Below are 17,561 nucleotides of genomic sequence, written 5' to 3'. Positions count from 1 at the left end.
GGAGGTGTGGAAGGTGGCTGGAAGGGTTGGTAGTGCTGCGGCAATGGTGGGGAGTGGCTGGAATGGAAGGGGAATGCATGGATTGAAAGGAGAGGATCAATGGGTGGCTGCGGCTATTAGGTTTTGTGGTTGATGGGAGTGACGTCTTAGGGAGAGAATTCAGTGAATGGTTGCGGCTTAGGGAGGATATGTGAATGATGATGGCTGAATGAATATTGAATGAAAAGAGGATCAATGAAAAAGGCTCTAGGGTTCAATAATAGGTGCAGCTAAGACGGAATGATGAATGATGATGAATGGCTGAAAAGAAAATCCACGAAAACCCACCCTAGGGTGCGGCTAAATGGTGGAAACCCTAGGGTTTTCAGAAATTACCACCCTAATTTATTTTGGTTAATTAAAATTAAGTTAAAAGTTTCTAGAATTAGGAAATAAAATCAGAAATTAAAAGGGATGGCTGCAAGGTGCGGCTAGGGTTAGGTTAGGAGAGGGAAATAGGGTTTAAGTGAATAAAATGGGCCAAAAATGCCCTCCCTTGCACGGCAAGGGAAGGGGAAAAGGGAAAAACCACGGCAAGGTTATGTAATTGGGCTAGGGCCTCGTTTTTGTGTCCTAAAGCGCATACAAGGCCTTCAAAGTGGCTAGAAAATACGGACGTTTAGATTAGGAAAGGTTACCAAAACGGGAAACCTAGGGTTAACTTTCCTATTTCAAGTAGGAATCCTCGTTTTGGTAGGAATTCATCGTTGGAGTAGGAATTCATCGTTTCTTCAAGTCTTCAACTCATTCATTCCTCTTTTGCTCCAAAAAGCTCCAATTTGCATCTTCTTGCACACTTTGGCCTTATAATCTGAAAATACACAAAAGTGGCTTTAAACACTAAAATAACTAAGGAAACACAACATAAATGCACGAGAACAAGCTGATTAAGTCGCATGAATATGCTCCTATCAGCCAAGGCTCAAATTTCCTTGATGTTGCCTTCATTCCTTAAGTCCTGATTCAAGCAGTCACATACATCACACACACACACACACACATATATATATATATAAATAGGATCAAGGGACAAATACTTTTACACTCTTTTTAAGCCTTTTGATTGCATGACATTCAATGGTTCTTATTTATTCATTAAATGACATGGATGTTTATGTGGATTTTAACTAACATATTAAAGATAAAATAAAACTGAAAAAACTTAAAATCTGGAAAATTAAAAATATAATTAAAAGGGGAAGAAACCCTAGATTGATACGAAATTCCAATGGTTGCTGATCAGAGGACGACACTAGCAAAAACAACGGTGCAGGTGCAATTTAGACAATGGAGGATATATGTTATTTGCAACCATTTTTGTTGTAATGAACTTGGGCACTCTAGGAAAATCGAAAGTAGCAATGTCATTCCCAAATTCCAATTGTTGATGGTGTGAATATTGAAGGGAAGAATTCAATACATATTTATCTGAACACTTATGCACTGAGTTCAAGTAACCTCAATCAATTTGTTGCAACAGGACGTGGAAGTCAGATCTTTGGTGGATGATGGCCCATGGATCCATTTCAGATAGGCTGATATCAATGAAGGATGTGCACATTTTTTCCATCAAAAAGGGTATGCTGCAAATCAATTATGCCAGCCATTTTTAGTACGTAACTCGGGTCTGGTAGTGTTGGAGATTGTATGTAAGTAGATGTTGAATTCCATATGTCAAATCTTTAAGACGTTAATGACTAATATTATATTACCTGGAATCAACGTCAAGCACGAAGGAATTATTGGGCATGTTCATATTGATTGAATCATCCGCCATCAGAACTCTCATTTGTCCAATAACCTGATGCAACAAAACAAATCCCCAGATGAAGAAAAAAATAAGATACAGTTTACACATCTATATAACTCTGCTTTAGCTCTAGCATATATGCGCTCTCATGACAACTCAAGTTAGCAAACAATGATTCATAATTAGTTACACTCACGTCTGCAGATAATCCCTCGGCTCTATATTTGTCGTCCCAGAACATTGTTCCAATGCAATATATTTGAGGAATGTTGAGTATCTAGTAATGAAGTGAATATCTCAACATTAGTATGTCCTTAATCGATTGCTATTGGTATTAATTCATATCATAACTTATTTCTATTTGCAAAAGTTCATTTCGTATCAATCTAAGGTTTCTTCCCCTTTTAATTATATGTTTAATTTTTTCAGATTTTATGTTTTTTTTTGTAGTTATATTTTATCTTTAATATTAGTTAAAATCCACATAAGCATCCATGTCATTTAATAAATAAATAAGAACCATTGGATGTCATGTAATCAAAAGGCTTAAAAAGAGTGTAAAAATATTTGTCCCTTGATCCTATTCCATATATATCTACGAATTAATGAAACATTTTTTTGTTAATTAAAAGAGGGTGAAAAGATTACATAATCTTCTATCACACAAAAAAAAAAAAAAAATATATGGGCAATAATGTAATTTCACAAGCCCAAATTTTACTGTTTTTTATTGAAGCCTTATTTACCAAGTGATGTTAAAATACTTCTAATATTAAAAATAAAAAAAAATATGATAGGAGCATATTCATGCGACTTAAATGGCTTGTTCTCGTGCATTTACGTTATGTTTCTCTCGTTATTTTAGTCCTTTATGCTTCTTTTGTGTGTTTTTAGGTTCTAAGGGCCTAGGGAGCAAGAAAGTGCATTTTGAGGCCATTTGAAGCATTTTTGGGCATGGATTGGATAGCTTATCCATGGAGCCAAGAGGATGGACGAATTTGAGCTTATCCATGGAGCCAAGAGGATGGACGAATTTGAAGGCCTTGTATGCACTTGAAGACACAAAACAATGGCCCTAACCCAATTACATTCACCTTGCCTTGGGCTTAACACAAACACCATTCCTTGCCATGCAAGGGGGAGCAATTTGGGTCCATTTCATGTACTTAAACTCTAGCCCAATCCACAATCACTTCAAAGCCATGCAAAACCTTTCAACACCCTTTAATCATCCCCCTTTAAGTTATGATTTTATTTCCTAACCCTACATACATTATTTATTAGTATCTTTACAAGACATTATCATTGCATAACATTCCATTTCCACCTCTTTCCAACCTAATTCACATGCATATCAACCCTACAAGCATTCCCATCATAATTCCACCACCAATTCAGCCACAAAACATTATCATTGCACCACATTCAACCACTCCACATCCCTCACCAAGAAATCATTCAACACATGCATCCATAATCAGTTTTTCCAACCTTTGCCGTGCATAACCATTGATAATTCCAGCATTTCCACATGCATAATCAACCTAGTGTCACTCCCATTCATTCCCTTTAATCATTCAGCCACCATCATACATTTATTCTCTTCCCAAACACATACACAACCTGCCATCATTCCACAAACAACACCCTTTGCCGTGGCCTACATTCATATGCATTTCCAGCATTCCTTTCACATGCATTTCCACCCTTACAAGATTCTAATCATTCATCCACCTCACAACCACCAAAAAAACCTCTCAAAACCGTGCATTATCCCTTTCATTTCTGTCAAAGCATATGCATTCACCACCCTTTAAGCACATGCATAAAACAGCCACATGCATCTCTCATCACCATTTCAGATTTCCACCAAGTTCCTAGTTGTCATGTTCCCTCCTCTTCACCTATAAATAAGCATCCACACCTCAATTCATACACTTACTCTTCCATACACATTTTCAGTTACAAACACCAAGCAACAAACCCATTCCATTGCCGTGAGTCCCACTTCATTTTCTGAGTATCTAGTAATGAAGTGAATATCTCAACATTAGTATGTCCTTAATCGATTGCTATTGGTATTAATTCATATCATAACTTATTTCTATTTGCAAAAGTTCATTTCGTATCAATCTAAGGTTTCTTCCCCTTTTAATTATATGTTTAATTTTTTCAGATTTTATGTTTTTTTTTGTAGTTATATTTTATCTTTAATATTAGTTAAAATCCACATAAGCATCCATGTCATTTAATAAATAAATAAGAACCATTGGATGTCATGTAATCAAAAGGCTTAAAAAGAGTGTAAAAATATTTGTCCCTTGATCCTATTCCATATATATCTACGAATTAATGAAACATTTTTTTGTTAATTAAAAGAGGGTGAAAAGATTACATAATCTTCTATCACACAAAAAAAAAAAAAAAAAATATGGGCAATAATGTAATTTCACAAGCCCAAATTTTACTGTTTTTTATTGAAGCCTTATTTACCAAGTGATGTTAAAATACTTCTAATATTAAAAATAAAAAAAAATATGATAGGAGCATATTCATGCGACTTAAATGGCTTGTTCTCGTGCATTTACGTTATGTTTCTCTCGTTATTTTAGTCCTTTATGCTTCTTTTGTGTGTTTTTAGGTTCTAAGGGCCTAGGGAGCAAGAAAGTGCATTTTGAGGCCATTTGAAGCATTTTTGGGCATGGATTGGATAGCTTATCCATGGAGCCAAGAGGATGGACGAATTTGAAGGCCTTGTATGCACTTGAAGACACAAAACAATGGCCCTAACCCAATTACATTCACCTTGCCTTGGGCTTAACACAAACACCATTCCTTGCCATGCAAGGGGGAGCAATTTGGGTCCATTTCATGTACTTAAACTCTAGCCCAATCCACAATCACTTCAAAGCCATGCAAAACCTTTCAACACCCTTTAATCATCCCCCTTTAAGTTATGATTTTATTTCCTAACCCTACATACATTATTTATTAGTATCTTTACAAGACATTATCATTGCATAACATTCCATTTCCACCTCTTTCCAACCTAATTCACATGCATATCAACCCTACAAGCATTCCCATCATAATTCCACCACCAATTCAGCCACAAAACATTATCATTGCACCACATTCAACCACTCCACATCCCTCACCAAGAAATCATTCAACACATGCATCCATAATCAGTTTTTCCAACCTTTGCCGTGCATAACCATTGATAATTCCAGCATTTCCACATGCATAATCAACCTAGTGTCACTCCCATTCATTCCCTTTAATCATTCAGCCACCATCATACATTTATTCTCTTCCCAAACACATACACAACCTGCCATCATTCCACAAACAACACCCTTTGCCGTGGCCTACATTCATATGCATTTCCAGCATTCCTTTCACATGCATTTCCACCCTTACAAGATTCTAATCATTCATCCACCTCACAACCACCAAAAAAACCTCTCAAAACCGTGCATTATCCCTTTCATTTCTGTCAAAGCATATGCATTCACCACCCTTTAAGCACATGCATAAAACAGCCACATGCATCTCTCATCACCATTTCAGATTTCCACCAAGTTCCTAGTTGTCATGTTCCCTCCTCTTCACCTATAAATAAGCATCCACACCTCAATTCATACACTTACTCTTCCATACACATTTTCAGTTACAAACACCAAGCAACAAACCCATTCCATTGCCGTGAGTCCCACTTCATTTTCTGCATATTTTCTCTTCACTCTTCCATCTCCAACCACTCCCTACTCCATTCCACATACACCTAAAGCCCTTAACATCTCCTTAGACCTTGTGACACAACGAAGAGGAAGAGAAGAGTGCCTAAACGTTCATACAATTCAAGTTTGAGTTGTTGGAATGTTTGGGTGTTTCTTTGATTTCAAAGTTATAATTTAATTCTCTTTGTTTTGTACGTATGACGAATGGAAGATAAGAGTGCCTAAACGTTCATACAATTCAAGTCTGAGTTGTTGGAATGTTTAGGTGTTTCTTTGATTTCAAAGTTATGAGGAACTAAACCCCCTTTAGCTAGGGGGTGATTCGAATCTATGTTTATATTTGCAATTTGAATTGATTACGTTTGGTTGGAATTTCATAAGTTGTGGATTCAATTCGTTTAACTGTTTGATTGATAACTTATTTATGTATGTTCATTGAGATTGCAAGCTTAATTTTCGTGCATAAATATGACGCTAGAATATAAGTGAATTTCACCTAATCGTTATGAACTTATATTCACAAGTAGTGGAGGTTGCTTATAAACAATCGCGTTAAACGAATTCTTGGCATAAGTTTCATGCGTATTCCATAGTAACGAATGCCTCGTCGATGTTTATGATTTCCGTTGAACTTAATGATCTTTGTTGAATGTCTCTATCATGCGTATTCCATAGTTAGGGACTTTGATTAAGAATAATTTGGTTGTAATGCGTATTCCATTCAATCCAACGAATTTAGGGAAATCTGAAAGTTAATCTAAGCGGATCTAATTAACTTGGAGCATTGAGTTTCACAACTTATCGAAAGACCAACTGAGAATCAATTTTGTTTGCAAGTGTAACATGTGTGGAGAAGAACCCCTTGGCTATTCCATCATCCATATTTTTATCACATTCATATTTACATTTTGCCTTTAATTATATTCTGTCTTTTTAATTTAATATCGTCCAACCACAATTCCCCCCCCCCTATTTTGTTAAGTCTTAATCATTCGTATTTGTTTTATTTTTGTATCTTTAAGCTTTTGGAGTCATAAACAATTGCAAATTCGTCTAAATCAAGTTCTAGCTTCTATTTGAGTCAATTTGATTGTTTTAGACAATTTGAGTTTTTCAAAGCCATTCTGAGTCATAGTAGTCTTGTTAAGAGTATTTTAATTTAGTTTTTATGTTTTTAAGTCAATTTAGAAGGTTTTTTTTTTTTTTTTTTTTTTTTCTTTTCTTTTGAATCTCAAAACATAAACACTTAAACATTCTCTCCCCCACACTTATTTTCTTTCATAATGTAACTCAAAAGGAATTCAATTAAGTCATGCTCACTATCTTTTAAGAATAAGGGTGGGGATTGTCCTAAACTAGGCTAGGTGAGGAAAAAGTGGGTTAACAAAGAACATGGGCTAACACGGCTCAACGGGGGTACAACTTACAACATATACGAAATATGGGAAGTGAGGCTATTTGGCTATGGTGGCAACTACACAACTTCATCTTGAATATGTGTTATGCAAATCAATAACATGCTTTGAATGAAATGGGCATGAGTTCTAGCATTTGGAACTATATGATGAAACGCCTTCTAAGTAGTAACCAAGCAAAGAATAATGAGATCATGCAACGACTTTAGAAAACAAGAAATCACAGATTATACTCTCCAAAGAACGTTATAGGCTCAAGTCTCTCAGGGTTGTAGCATTTGTTTGAGTTCCTTCCTTCAGGCATGTTACAAAAACTAAATTTTCTTTTATGATTGCATGTGAAGTCATACATTATAACCATAACCAAGCATATACCAAGAGTAAATCAAACTTTTCTCTATGTTTATAACTCTTTTTAACAGTCATGCAATTACAAACCAAATCCTTATCATTGTGTTGGAAGGTATCCTAAGACACAAACACACACACAAAAACAACTTTAAAACAACTCTTTTTGGGTTTTTCAAAACAATTTTTTCAAATTTTTATGGGATTTTCGAATTTTTAAGACAAAACACACTAAAACAGTTTTAAAACAGTGAGAAACAACATGTGAAGTGATAGGTGATAAAATCCAACGAATTTGCATCAAATATACTTAGTTACCCCCCCCCCCCCCACACTTAAATCAAACATTGTCCTCAATGTTTTAAGCATAGATTCACACAAAGCATAAGTAAATACACAAAAAGCACTTAAACATACTAAACATGGCATAATGTAATTAACAAAGAGAAGAGTTTAGAGACGCAAATCTGGTTATAGAGTGTAAATTCCATCTTCTCCTTGGTAATTGCATTGAGGCTTTGATCTTTGTGATTCCACAGGCTTACTCTTGAACTGGTTTTTGCCCATCGTTGATTTTCCTTTGTGCTACTTCTTGAACTGGGCAGCAGGAATCTTTTGGTCTCCTCCACTTGTTGATTTTCCTTTGTGCTACTGGGCTGGAGGATTCTTTTGGTCTTCCCCGAAGGTCTGAGCTTACCCCTTTGGTCTGTTTCTTTGTTCAATCTTTCCAATTCGTATTGAAAAGGGTTGGAGGATAACTTAGCCTATGTTTGTCTCCACATGCTTCAATGTATCATTTTCACTTGCCTTACTCGCTCCCCTTTGCAGAAGTGGTCCCTTCTCCGGAAGTGTATCAACCGTTGAAGATGACTACTCGAGAGCAACGCTAGGTAAGCAATCAGGAATAGATTCCAGGCAGTTGGCTCCAGAACGGAAGACTGACTCCAAGTGCCGGCTGATTGCTTGTTTTACTTTGCCATGCGAGTAAGAACAAGGACAAAGAAAAAGACAGGGAAAGAGCATGATATGAGATACATTTGCTTTTGACCTTGATGATATGAGATACCTTTGCTTTTGAAGAAGCGATGAATGAATCAGCACATGTATTTGTTGTGCTGTTTCCTCCTGGGTCATATGTACTCCAGGCATCTGGTATCATCTTTGGGGAAGAAGAAAGAATTGAGTATTTCGAAAGGCTTGGCTGGGAGTGCACCCTCAGAGGTGAGGGAGAGTTGGGCATTTTCTTCAGCTTTGCCCTGCCATAAAAGACGAAGGTCGACATATATAGAGATAATAGCAAGTGATGGTACTTTTTACCTTTGTCGACAAACATTTTGATCCCGCAACTCTGGCTTTTTGAAATAGTGGCGCCTCTTCGATTTCTGAATACGCCTCTTCGATTTCTGAGCAGGCGCCCCTTCGATTTCTGAGCGACACGTGGTAGTGCAGATGCGACTCCTTTTGACAAAGCTGCACGCGTCTTCTGAAAAGCAGAGAAAGCGTCGCCGAACTTTGCGCTTGTCGGCTAAAGATGTGTAGTTGTGATGATGGTCTCCACGTGTTGTCTGAAAAGAAGAAATCTTTAGACAAAGTTGAACGCGCCTTCTGAAAAGCCGAGAAAGCGTCGCCTAAATTACGCCGGAAATTCCGGCTTTTTGAATTGGTGGACGCGTCGCCTTGGCTTTTTTATTGAGCTATCGATCACCACAACAAACACACTCTGAAGACTTCCCATTCTTGAAAATCGACTCCGGCCCTTTGAAATTTAACTCCATCCCTTCTCTTTGAACACTTTTGAAAAATGGCAAACTCATCGAACCTTAGCTTGGAATTGAGCCTTAGCAGTGATACGGGCGCGCCGCGTCAAGGTAACGTATGACGCCCTTCTTTCTTTTCTTCTAACGGTCCTCTCACAGGTGAAGACTCCGTGATGCAGGACGCCACAATAGCTACAATAGTAGCTAGGAACCTCCTCACTCCGAAAGATAGTAGGCTGCTGTCAGGACGGTCCGATGAGTTGGCCGTTCAAGAGTCCCTCGCACTTAGTGTTCAGTGTGCGAGTTCTGTGTCCAACATGGGCCAACGCCTGCTTGCCCGCTCCCGTCAGGTGGAATCATTGATGGCAGAGGTGGAAAGTCTCAAGCAGGAGATCCAGCAGCTGAAGTATGAGAATAGAAGTTTGCACGTGCTTGCAAACAACTATTCGACGGGCATGAAGATGAAGCTTGATGAGCTGCAAGAGTCTGAAGGTCGGATTCACAGTGACCGTCAAAGGTTCTCGTCTTTCCTCCAGAGGCACCTTTTTCCTGGCTCATCCAGCGCTTGGCCAAGTATTGAGGCCTGGAAAGCTCTATCTTCGATGCCTCCCGCTCCGATGCCTTCTGTTCCTACGCCTTCCGCTCCGATGCCTTCTGTTCCTACGCCTTCCGCTCCGATGCCTTCTGTTCCTACGCCTTCCGCTTCAAGAGTAAAGCCACGTAGTGGGGCCTCAAGCAAACAACCTTTGTGAAGCACCATCTTTCTTTCTTTAGCAGTGCCTATCAATAAATCAAACATTTTCTCAATGTTACAATCATAGACTCACACAATTAATAAACAAACAAACAATAACAACTAAACAACCTAACAAGGCAGAAACGAAATAGCAACAAAGAGAAGAGTTTTTTTTTTAGAAATCTGGATCTGGAGTGCTTTCTAAGTCTTCCTTTGTTGAATGCATGGGTTGCCTCCCAAGTAGCGCTAAGACACAAACAAACACCAAAATGACTCAAATGACTCTAAAAACACATATTTTTGGGTTTTTCAAAAGAATTTTTTTTTATTTTTTTTTTATTTTTATCAAATTTTCGGAGTTTTATACCAAGACATTATAAAACACACTAAAACACTCTAAAAACGCTTAAAACAGCAAGAAACAACATTCTAAGTGAAAGGCGAATAAATCCCACGAAATTCATGCAAATACAAATTGTTTACCCCCCCACACTTAAATCAAACTTTGTCCTCAATGTTTTAAGCAGAAAGTCACAACAGAGCAAGCAAATAAACAAATACGAGAAAGAAAGCAAAGTAAAGGCAGTAAAGAAAAAGAAAGGAATAAAAATAAGTCTCTTAAAGGGGTTTCCAAGTTCTTCTCTATTCGGATGCATGGGTTGCCTCCCACGAAGCGCTTTCTTTTACGTCTTACAGCCGGACGGTACCTCCGTTTAAGCTTGACTAGGTTCCACGGCATGGAGGGGTACCTCCTCCACGACATGCTCCTCAAACATCTCGTAATAGGGCTTCAATCGATGCCCATTCACTTTGAATTCTTGCTGCGTCGTTGAACTTTTGATTTGCACTGCACCATGAGGGAAAACATTAGTAACAACAAACGGGCCAATCCATTTAGAACGCAACTTACCAGGAAACAAACGTAGGCGAGAGTTGAAAAGTAACACTTTCTGTCCAACTGTGAAGGTCTTCGTTCGAATCATTTTATCATGGAATGCTTTGGTCTTGGCTTTGTACATCCGGGCATTCTCATAGGCTTCATTCCGAATCTCCTCAAGTTCATTCAATTGGAGCTTCCTATGAACTCCCGCTGCATCTATGTCCATGTTGAAAGTCTTCACGGCCCAATGTGCCTTGTGCTCTAACTCTACGGGCAAATGACATGGCTTACCATAGACGAGCCGAAAAGGTGACATCCCAATGGGTGTTTTGTATGCCGTACGATATGCCCACAGTGCATCATCTAAGCGTAAGCTCCAATCCCTCCTTGTTGGTCCAACGGTCTTCTCCAAAATTTGTTTGATTTCTCGGTTAGACACCTCGGCTTGGCCATTTGTTTGAGGATGGTAAGGTGTGGAGACCTTATGGTTGACATGGTACTTTCTTAGCAACGCCTCAATGGTCCGATTGCAAAAGTGAGACCCTCCATCACTTATGATTACTCTCGGCATTCCAAACCTAGCAAAAATGTTAGTTTTCACGAAATCTGCAACCACCTTAGAATCGTTAGTACGGGTGGCTTTTGCTTCCACCCATTTAGAAACATAATCAACGGCTAGCAAGATATAAGTGAAACCATAAGATGGAGGGAAAGGGCCCATGAAATCAATGCCCCAAACATCAAAAATTTCAACATTAAAGATAGGGGTTTGCGGCATTTGGTCCTTGGTACCTATGTTACCCATTCGTTGGCAACGATCACAAGACATACAAAAGGTTCTAGCATCCCTAAATATAGTCGGCCAATAAAAACCACACTCTAAAACCTTGAGGGCGGTGCGTTGTGTGCCAAAATGACCACCACATGCATATGTGTGACAAAAGCTTAGAATTGAGTGAAATTCAGAATCATGCACACATCTACGTACAATTTGATCTCAGCAATACTTCCACAAATAAGGGTCATCCCAAACATAGAAACGTGCATCATTTTTAAGCTTATCACGTTGGTGCTTGTTTAGTTCATTTGGAATTTGTTTAGCCACCAAGTAATTTACTAAATCTGCATACCATGGTTCACTTACCTCAATGGATAGCAGCTGCTCATCGGGAAAAGTTTCAGGGATAGGCACGGCATGTTCATGCTCCTCGTGGATCATTCGGCTTAAATGGTCAGCCACTACATTCTCGCTTCCTTTCTTATCCCGGATTTCAATATCAAATTCTTGAAGAAGAAGAATCCAACGGATAAGCCTCGGCTTTGCTTCCTTTTTCGTGAGCAAGTACCTCAAAGCTGCATGATCAGAATAAACGATTACTTTAGTACCAATTAAATATGAACGGAATTTATCTAAAGCAAAAACCACAGCTAGAAGTTCTTTTTCCGTCGTGGAGTAGTTCAATTGGGCATCATTGAGAGTCCGAGAGGCATAGTATATGACATGCGGCCGTTTGTCTCTTCTTTGTCCTAGAACAGCTCCTAATGCATAGTCGGATGCATCGCACATGAGCTCGAACGGGAGGCTCCAATCTGGAGGTACAATAATGGGGGCCGAGACTAGCTTCTCCTTGAGTTGGTTAAATGCCGAATTACACTCTTCATCAAACTTGAATGGCACATCTTTTTGAAGCAATCGGCAAAGAGGGTTGGACATCTTGGAGAAGTCCTTGATAAAACGCCTATAGAACCCTGCATGGCCAAGAAACGAACGTACCTCTCTGACCGAAGTAGGAGAGGGTAAGTGACGTACAAGGTCTATTTTCGATTTATCTACTGCAATTCCTTTTTCTGAAATAATATGTCCTAAAACTATACCTTGTTTCACCATAAAGTGACATTTCTCCCAATTCAAGACAAGGTTAGTTTCAACACATCGTTTTAAAATTAAGGTCAGATTATCCAAGCAATTATCAAATGAACTCCCAAATACACTGAAATCATCCATGAAAACCTCAATGATCTTTTCAACAAAATCGGAAAATATACTTACCATACACCTTTGGAAAGTGGCCGGTGCGTTGCATAAGCCAAATGGCATGCGACGATAAGCAAATGTTCCAAAGGGACATGTGAATGTGGTCTTCTCTTGATCATCCGGGGCTATCACAATTTGGTTATATCCAGAGTATCCATCAAGAAAACAGTAAAAAGCATGACCGGCTAACCTTTCGAGCATCTGGTCGATGAATGGCAAAGGAAAGTGATCTTTCCTAGTCATGGCATTTAGCTTCCGGTAATCGATACATACGCGCCATCCAGTCTGAATGCGTGTAGGCACGAGCTCATTCTCATCATTCTTGATAACAGTTACTCCGGACTTCTTGGGAACGACTTGAACTGGAGAGACCCAACGGCTATCGGAGATAGGGTAGATCACTCCGCAATCCAAAAGCTTGATTATTTCCTTCTTCACCACTTCCATCATCGGAGGGTTGAGACGGCGTTGAGCCTCTCGAGTTGGTTTAGCCCCCTCCTCAAGAAGTATACGGTGCATGCATGTGGTAGGGCTTATTCCTTTAATGTCGGCCAAAGTCCACCCTATGGCCGTTTTGTGTTCTCGCAGCACCCTCACAAGCTTCTCCTCCTCCATTGCCGTGAGACTTGATGAAATGATGACGGGCAATGTTTCGCCTTTTCCTAAAAACACATACTTCAAATGGTCTGGCAACGGCTTAAGTTCAAGCGATGGTGCCTGAACAACAGAAGGTAGCATCTTAGTGGAAACTAAATTTGAAAGTGAGAGTGGAACCTTACCATATTGTTGTGGCAATGACTCAAGGGCTGCCACAACCTCAATTATTTCTTCACTAGAACCCATTGCAAAGAATTCCTCCTCCTTGCCGTGGCCTTGCATTGGCCCAAATCCTTCATTTTTGCGCTCTATGGCCTTAGTGATGGTTGTTTCCAGGGCGTCCTCGTTCAATTCTTCAAGGTATACCTGCGCCAAAGAATCGATAACATCAATGGAAAAACAAGAATGGTCATCAACGGGATATCTCATAGTTTCAGAAATATTAAAATCAATCACTTCCCCATCGAATTCCATTGTCAAGGTGCCTTTGTATACATCAATCTTCGTTCGGGCCGTCTTCATGAATGGCCTACCAAGGAGAATCGGCAAAGATGTAGAATGGGCTGAATCCTCCATGTCTAGGACGTAGAAATCAGCCGGAAAAATTAAATGGTTCACCTGCACAAGCACATCTTCCAAAACTCCTTTTGGATACGCGTTAGAACGATCGGCCAATTGTATAATTACACCATCTTGTTTTAATTCACCCAAATTCATAGATGCATAAATAGAATAAGGCATGACATTTATGGATGCACCTAAATCAAGCATGGCATGTTCAAAACGATTATGTCCAATCACACAAGGAATCGTGAAACTACCGGGGTCTTTGCACTTGGTAGGCAGTTTACGTTGCAAAACAGCGGACACATTCTCGCTTACCTTCACTACCTCTTTGTTTGCCCTTCTTCTCTTTGTATTGCATAGGTCCTTGAGGAATTTAGCATACTTTGGAACCTGTTTGATTGCATCGAGAAGCGGTATGTTCACTTGCACCTTTCGGAACGTTTCAAGAATGTCCTTCTCGCTTTCTTCCTTTTTTTCTTGCATGAACCTGCGAGGAAAAGGTACATTGGGCAGATTAGGACATGAAGTACATGAATTTGAACTTAAATTACCTGATTTGGCCGAGTTAGGGTGATCTGCCTCAGGTTGTGTCGTCTCTTCATCTACTTTCTGGGCAGATTTGGGATTGTTTGGCTCGGTCCCAACTTCTTTTCCACCCCTTAGGGTGATGGCCTTGGCAGATTCGAATCCTCCCTTTGGATTGACTGTGGTTGAGCTAGGAAGCTTTCCTTGCTCTCTAATCTGTCCAAGGAACTCAAAAATCTGCCCTATTTGTTTCTTCATATCTATCATCTCCTTCTCGTTATTTTCTATCCGGTTGTTTTGATTTTGCAACCCCTGCGAAATAGAGGTTAGTAATTGCATAGCTTGATTACTTTCCAAAGACGTACCTGAATGAGATGATGCCGAAGGTTGTTGGGATTGTTGGGGTGCATACGGCTTGGAATAAAAACCAGGGGGGTTTGGCCTAAATCCTCCTTGTTGGGCAGCTTGTTGTGGCTCCCTCCATTTGAAGTTTGGATGGTCCCTCCATCCGGCATTGTAAGTGTTCGAGTATGGGTTGTTTTGATTTTGTCCTTGGAAACCAATTGCATTGGCAGATTCCCACCCACCATTCTCGATTAGTTGAGGGCACTTGTCGGATGGATGCCCTTGAATTGAGCACACGCCACAGACTTGGTGTTCTTGTGCTTTTGGACCAATCACAACCTGAGAAACAAGAGAAGTAATATTAGCAAGTTGTGATTGAATTTCAGAAATAGCACTCACCTCATTTACACTTTGTTGCCGTGGGGCTTCCCTTTGGCCCACTCCTTCATATTGTTGAGCGTTGAGCGCTCGGTTGGCTATGAGAACCTTGGCATCCCTTGGTGTTTTGTCCACCAATGCTCCTCCCGCTGATGCATCAAGCATTTGACGTTCGATAGGAAGGAGGCCCTCATAGAAATATTGAAGGAGAAGTTCCTCCTTCATTTGATGTTGGGGACATGAAGCTACAAGGCCCTTGAAGCGCTCATAATAAGCCGGGAATGTCTCGCCATGATTCTGTTGAATACCACTAATTTTCTTCCGTAGGAGAATCACTCTCGAAGTAGGGAAGAATTTCTCCAAGAAAGCACGCTTCATACTCTCCCACGAAGTCACAGTTCCCGGGGCTAGTTCGTAGAGCCAATCTTTGGCCTTGTCCATAAGTGAAAATGGAAAGGCCTTCATCTTCAATATACTCCCATCCACATTGACGGGGGTCATGCTCGAACAAACCACCTCGAACTCCTTCAAGTGTTTGTTGGGGTCTTCCATAGACAAGCCATGGAACTTCGGAATATGGTGTAACAAACTGGATTTGAGTTCAAATTCCTCAGTCTTCCCCTCTGCAGCCGTGGGGTATTGGATACAAAGAGGCAATGCATTATCCAAACCCGAGGCCGAAAGCTCCTTGATGGTTCTATTATCTGCTGCCATGGCTTGTTCTTCTTCAAAAATCTGATCCGTGGGCTTTTCTTCTACACCTACTTCGTCTTCTTCAGGCCCAGGTTGTGGTGGAGGTTGTGGTGGCTCTTGTTGACTCCTCGTTCTCCTCAAAGTGCGTTCAAAATCACCGTCAAAGTCGGAGATGTTCTCTATAATAGGCCGAGAGCGACGAGTCATACACAGTACCTAAAAAAAAACAAGGAAACAAACAAACTAAGAATCTGAAATAAGAATGCACAAAAAACAAAAAAAAAAAAAAAAAAAAAAAAATATAAAAATAAAGACAAAGGATTAGCAAAGTTGCTAATCCCCGGCAACGGCGCCAAAATTTGATGTGAGATTTACTTGACACTCAAATTAAACCCTCGTTTGACAATTGTAGTAGAATGGATAAGTGAGGGATCGTTCTAGACCGGGGATTAGAAGGTTTTAGCAAGCCCTCCTAATCCCCGGTCTAGAACGATCCCTCACTTATCCATTCTACTACAATTGTCAAACGAGGGTTTAATTTGAGTGTCAAGTAAATCTCACATCAAAATACCAAAAACAAAAACCTCCCACTCCTCCACGTTCTCCCTCTCTCCCTCTATCCTTCTCATTTTCTAAAAAAATATGTTCATACACACAAAGTGTGTAGGCAAATGCTAATGTATATATAGAATAAGTTGATGCATTTAATGGGCATGAACTTATCAGAAATTATGAAACCGATTGAACACGTTTAGTGTAATGTCCGCAATTAAATAATGAACATGAAAATGACTAACAGGGGTAACACAAACTGCTCAACTTATGAATTAAAGCATCCAATATTTAGAAAATAATTGACAATTTTCATGGTCAAATTAATAAGGAAAATCATAATTAAATAAGGAGTCGACGGTTCAATATAAACACTACAAACGCCATCCGATGAAACCTAAACCCAAAGGGTTCAAATTTTAGAGAGAAAGTAAGGACATAGATAGAAATGGGGAGGACCTTGAGCGAGGAGGCGATTGACGGCTTCGTTGGGGAGGACTTCAGAAGAGGGACAACGCTGTCGAAATCTTACGCGAACAATCCTAGGTGGAGCAATTTCATCATCACCATTGAACCCTGTCTCTTTTTCTCTCTAGAATACCTACCCCTACTTCGTGCTGGTTTGGTATTGTTGTGCTTTGAAAAAAAGCTGATTCTGTTGTGCTGTAAGAATAAACGGCTGTGAAATAAAGCAGCAGAGTGTTTGGTAAACTTTTTTGTAAAAATGTTTTTGAAAAAAAAAAACAGTATTATAGTGTTTGGTAAACTTTTATGTAAAACAGATGTGAAAAAAAAGCCGATTTTTCAAAGCTGGGTTTTGCAGCTTCTTGTTTTTGTCTTTTTTTCACCCAAAACTGTGAAAAAAAGCTGAAGCTGAATGTTTACCAAACACAAAAACAGCTCCTAGCTTTTTTTTATACTAGTTTTTTTCAGAATCACCTCAGTACCAAACCAGATCTTCCTCCCTCTAATTGCAACACGTCCCATCAACCTCGATGTCAAAACACCAATCACATCCCTTTAGATGCACAATTACAAAATTACCCCCAAGTTTTATAGCCCGGTCTGTTCGATCTCTATTGAAAACAAGCAAAAGAGTAATTTTAATGATCCCATCCCCAACCCACGTGACAGCCCACATCGGGCCCAAAAGGCAGCAAACCGAAGCCACCCCTGCTCAACTTCAGAATAGATAATGTTC

At 39.6% G+C, this 17,561-nt stretch overlaps 1 long non-coding RNA gene across 1 annotated transcript; it reads right to left on the bottom strand.

The window, feature by feature from the left end:
* Window positions 1-1,214: 1,214 nt before the first annotated feature.
* LOC148689556 (uncharacterized) lies at window positions 1,215-16,968 on the bottom strand. Its single transcript, XR_015958233.1, has 3 exons — window positions 16,820-16,968; window positions 1,752-1,840; window positions 1,215-1,622 (listed from the first exon to the last, which is right to left on the bottom strand). It is a non-coding gene; the product is annotated as an uncharacterized LOC148689556 (long non-coding RNA).
* Window positions 16,969-17,561: the final 593 nt, after the last annotated feature.

This window comes from Pyrus communis, chromosome 17, assembly GCF_041283825.1.
Source record: "Pyrus communis isolate YQ-2024b chromosome 17, ASM4128382v1, whole genome shotgun sequence".
Classification (NCBI taxonomy): domain Eukaryota; kingdom Viridiplantae; phylum Streptophyta; class Magnoliopsida; order Rosales; family Rosaceae; genus Pyrus; species Pyrus communis.
The sequence above is the reverse complement of the archived record's forward strand: the minus strand, read 5'-3'. Positions and strand labels throughout refer to the sequence as shown.